This window comes from Sycon ciliatum, chromosome 3 (genome assembly GCF_964019385.1).
Source record: "Sycon ciliatum chromosome 3, ocSycCili1.1, whole genome shotgun sequence".
Taxonomy (NCBI): Eukaryota; Metazoa; Porifera; class Calcarea; order Leucosolenida; family Sycettidae; genus Sycon; species Sycon ciliatum.
The window spans coordinates 14,696,462-14,701,663 of NC_088645.1; positions in this window are offsets into that span (position 1 = coordinate 14,696,462).

A 5,202-nucleotide genomic window follows, 5' to 3' on the forward strand; every position below is an offset into this window, starting at 1 on the left:
AACGGGATCAGGAAATCGGCGATATGGCAAGTTTCCCTTGCCGTACGCAAGCGAGAGATATACCATCGGAACCGATATCCAATTGTCTTTCATCTGAGCCCTACTTGGAAAATCGATGCACTTCCCCTTTAAGTTTCCAGGTAACGGCGCCTCTTTCGCGGCCTGCCGAGCATAATATTATACCTCCAGGACCAGGTACCGAGCATCTTACGTAGAAACTGACGTAGCTACGTAGACACCGTGTCTGAATAGCGGTGTCGTTAGGTAGCGCCATGTGAACACAATAATAGAAAAGCTGACAGGATCGCTTTTCTAAATGCCAGGGGCTACACACACCCGGGCGCGGGTACCGGGTATAGACAAATCAGCTGGTGTTGCTCCTTTTTGTTCCTTTCTTTGTTCTTGCTGAGAAAGAAACGTTGCTGCTTGGAAAGCTTTCTGTACACTCCAGCGCCTTGTCCTCTAGTAACATTGCTCGCTGAATATACTTGGAAGTAATCATAGCTCGTGATGCCAATGGTGAAGAGAAGCTGGGTTTCTTGCCATTTGCAACTTCCTGGCTCTGAAAATATAGCTTGAACTAATAAGAGCTCCAAGTATTTTAGTTTTCGATTTCGATGTGCCAGACCTATCGTTACGAGATGCAGAGATGAGGAGCAAGGGAGGCGTTAGATTAATGCCAATAATGGTGTTTATGGCCCGGACAACACGAGCGATTTTCACTTGTCAAGAGGAAGGTCAAGTTGGAGCAGGCAGATGACAGATTATTTGAGCATTTATAGCGGAGTGGGTGGTTTGCTAAAGAGAATCGTCTCAGTACCTCATGGTTACTAGTATCTGACAAATGCCTCTTATTGCTAGTCTGCATTAGAGCATAGCAGAATTGATCATGTCACAAGTAGTGTCAAGACTTGATGTCCTACGATTATACTCAGATCATGTTGTAACTTCACGGGGAAATTCGTCCTGCCACTGTACGCTCTCCCATAATTGCCTGCAGAAGTCACGCGCTTGTGCAAGGGACAATGCGTTTGCATTGCTTATGGGTGCAAGCGGATGGAGTGTAGACCTGATGAGAAAAAGTGATCCGGATATTCAACTAGCTTGAACCGCCATTATAAATTGGCCAGATGCCTGGATTATCTGAACATTGCTCCAAACCAATCTACAGAAACAGTACCCACACAGGAAGCCAAATGATAAACCCATTCATCAGCTATCGAACCTTTCATCAAAACATAATGCAGTGCATGCCTACCACTACTACTACTCAAACGAGATCAACGGATGCCACATTAACAGATACAACGTGGAGGCTCAGTATTTTCAAGAACCCAGTGCAGTCTAGACAACTAGAACAACGAGGCTTGCACCTAATGTCCCTCGATTTGCTTGCCGTATTTAGTTCCTTGCAATTCTCCCAGGGATATGTACCACAGTATGAGATATATGAGGGATTCCGGCAGCATGATAGATCAATCGGTGTGTTTGTGTGAGTGTGTGTTTATGGTAGTTTGAAGCAAGCCGTGTTCGAGAACCGGTCACTGAGTCTGCAGTGTCGTCGTCGCGTGTATGTTGCCGTGGTGCTCCCTACCCTCCTGTACTGCGCGGAGTCCTGGACAACGATGGCTCCGGACCTACGACACCTCAACCTTTTCAACCATCAATGTGTCAGATCTATCGTTGGAGTGTCACGACGGCAGCAATGGGAGACCCACGCAACGTCCTCAGCCCTTGCAAAGACCCTTGGAGTGCCTGAAGACATTGGTCACATCGTACGGGAACGGTGCTTGCACTGGTTTGGACATGTGGCACGGATGGAAGATAACCGGTTGCCGAAGTGTGTTCTCTTCGGTGAACTGCCTGCCCCGCGTGTGGTCCACGCAAGAGGTGGAGGAACGTCGTTATGGATGACTTTGCGTAGGTTGAACCACCGGTACCAACATGTGGATGGTACGATGCAGCCCAGAACCATCCGGAGTGGCGTGCCATTGCCCGTCGACCACCCAAGGCACCCTCTGCTGCTGGCTACGGTTGCGCCTGCGGCCGCATGTTCCGTCGAAGCGGCGACCTGAATCGCCATCAGTCATTCTGTCGTGGACTGGAGAAATAACAATGCGCTATCATTGCTACGCAACGGGCAAGGTGAAGGTCATGGTGTGTTTATGGTGGTACAGGACATGCTATGTACGCCTCTTTGGTCGCTCACACATGATCCATTGCCGGCATTGGTTACACTTTATTATCAATTTGTTATGACCTACGCTGGTCTGTACACCCACCCACTCTACTTTAAAAAGTTGAGACTCTCGTTTGCCATTTAATTTATACTTTACAATTATCCTTGTACGTGTCTATCTTCTTTACACCATGACTTTCTTTGAAGGTCTTGGAGCTATGAAATGTTATTTCCTGAAGATGGATGCGCTGCCTGCTGGAGACTCTCCTATCTCTCGTAACATCTTCTGAAGCCAGGTGAGACGACGAGTAGTGGAGATTAGCGAACGAAATAATGTCGTATGTTTTGACATTTTTGCTGAACATTTCTCAGGAGAGATGGCGAATACCAAGCATCTTCTCCTAGTCTAGAGAAACCATTTCGTAGGCTACATTCCGCCTAGGGAAATGGCTGGGGAGGACACGCTTGGAGGAGAACGAAGTAAGTGATCTTGTTTATGTTGTTCTTTGGTATTGCAATCTTATGATTGTTTGACGAACATACGGCATGGTGCATAGTTGGTCGTTGAGTGCCTGCATGTGCTTGTATAAGTGTGTGCTGATAAACACTTCCTATGCAAGAATCTGACACTCATGCTCTCTTTCTTTCTTGTAGTATGTGCGCGCGCGTGTGTGTGTGTGTGTGTGTGTGTGTGTGTGTGTGTGTGAATGTGTGTGTGTGTGTGTGTGTGTGAGTGTGTGTGTGTGTGTGAGAGAGAGGGAGAGAGTGTGTGCAGGAGCAGCGTGGAGCATGCCAGTGTGATCGCTGTGGCCGTTGCTTTCTTAGCTGTGGCGTTCTTGCCCGTCACAAGTGTGTGGCTCAGCCCCCAACGACAGTGGAGCCGTGTTGTGGTGAATACTGTGTGTCCCGCGACCGCTGCTTCCGTTCTGTCCAGGGCAGGAATAGACACCGCTGCTGAAGCTCTCCCCGGCCGTACGTCAGTCTCGTGGCAGATGACCCGAACTCTCATTTTGTGTGTGTGTGTGTGTGTGTGTGTGTGTGTGTGTGTGTGTGTGTGTGTGTGTGTGTGTGTGTGTGTGTGTGTGTGTGGTGTATGTATATGTATGTGTGTTGCTCCCTACGTAGCCGGACAAACTCTTGTTTTTGTGTCCCGGGCGCCATGGGGCGGCGTTCTCCCAATCTCTCTCCACTGCCCCTCCGGGCCCACGTGGCTGTGACTCGACGTGGCTGTGACTCGACAGGGCAGGGCAAGTGTGTGTATGGCGCATGGTGTGTGCTGGCATGTCTGTATAAATATGTTGGACAGGAATTTGTTCACCCACAACGGTGACGGAAAACCATGCTAGGTGTTGCTGGAAGTTATGGAGTCTGCGAGCAGTTCTTTTGACAATAACCTACGTCATGTCACAACAAAGAACGGTGCAGTTGTTGACCCTCATGTAAACATGATGGTGATGGTACCTCACCTAAGCTACCCATGAAGCTAGAAAGAACATCAGGTCAACAGAGTTGTACCAGAGGAAAGCATCTATTGCCCGAACTTCTTCAAATGAAATGAACAATACGAACTTAGAAGTTGCGACTTCGGCGGTAATAGTCATGAAGTTGATTGTTCCAACTAGGAACACACGCTTCTTGCCAAGTGTCAAGTTCGGCAAGAAGCGTGTGTTCCTAGTTGGAACAATCACACATTGTACGTGTAATCGAAATACATTGTACTTGTATGATCGAGCGTACAAGTGTGTGTCTGTGTGTGTGTGTGTGTGTGTGTGTGTGTGTGTGTGTGTGTGTGTGTGTGCATTTGCAGATTTGCGTGCTTCTCTTGCGACGGGCATATACATGGTGTGTGTGTGTGTGTGTGTGTGTGTGTGTGTGTGTGTGTGTGTGTGTGTGTGTGTGCATCCGTGAATGCCCCACGTGTGGGTAAATATACAGTCATGTACGTGTTCTATGCCATTCAATTTCACTATCTGTATGTTATGCAGCACAGTGGCAGGCATAGAGAGAGAGACATTTTAATAATGTGTCTGATGTGATGTGGTTTTCCCTTTTGCTTTTGTCTTGTAGTATTGTCTGAGATCATGATAGTCTAAGTAAGAGATATCTCAGAACCCATCCAGTTGTTGTCTAACAGTCTGCGAACGAGCGAGCCCGACTCAACATTCACTACTACATGTACTTGTATGATTGAGCGTACGAATGTGTGTGTGTGTGTGCGTGTGTGAATGTCCACGCATAGCCACGTGCGCGGCGCCTCATTATGTGTAGAACAGCGGCTGGTAGAGAGATAGAGGCAGACAGACAGACACAGAAAGACAGAAACAGAGGGATGCGCATAAAGAGCGACAGACGGAGACACAGACTTAGAGAGAAAGAGACAAACAGACAAAGACGAACAAACAGACAATTGGACCCAAGTAAAGACAGAGACAGAAACAGAGAGACGGACGGAAACACAGACAGAGGAGAAAACAGACGTCAGAACAGAAAGACAAAGACCGAGACAGAAACAGAGGGACGCACATAATGAATGACAAAAGAAGAGACAGACACAAAGACTCAGAGAGACAGAGCCAGAGACAGGGGTCCTTAGGGAGAGAAAAAACTGAGAAAGGGAGAGGCAGATCGAGAAGAAAGAGACAGAGAAAAAGAGACTGAGAGAGGGACAAAGAGAGACAGAAGAAGAGAAGCAACCGGAGAAACAGCGACATAGGTACAGGGCCAAGCAGACGGACCAAGACAGGGAGACAGTTGGAGAGCTACACAGACGAACACAGAGAAACACAGATAGGCAGACAGAAAGGCCAAGACGAAGATTCAGAGAAACACATAGACAGACAGACAAGAGAGAGAGAGACATAGATAGAGAGAGAGAGAGAGAAGAGAGAGAGAGAGAGAGAGAGAGAGAGAGAGAGAGAGAAGAAGAAGAAGAAGAAAAGAAGAAGAAAAAAAGTAGAATAAATAATAATAATAATAATAATAATAATAATAATAATAATAATAATAATAATAATAATAATAAG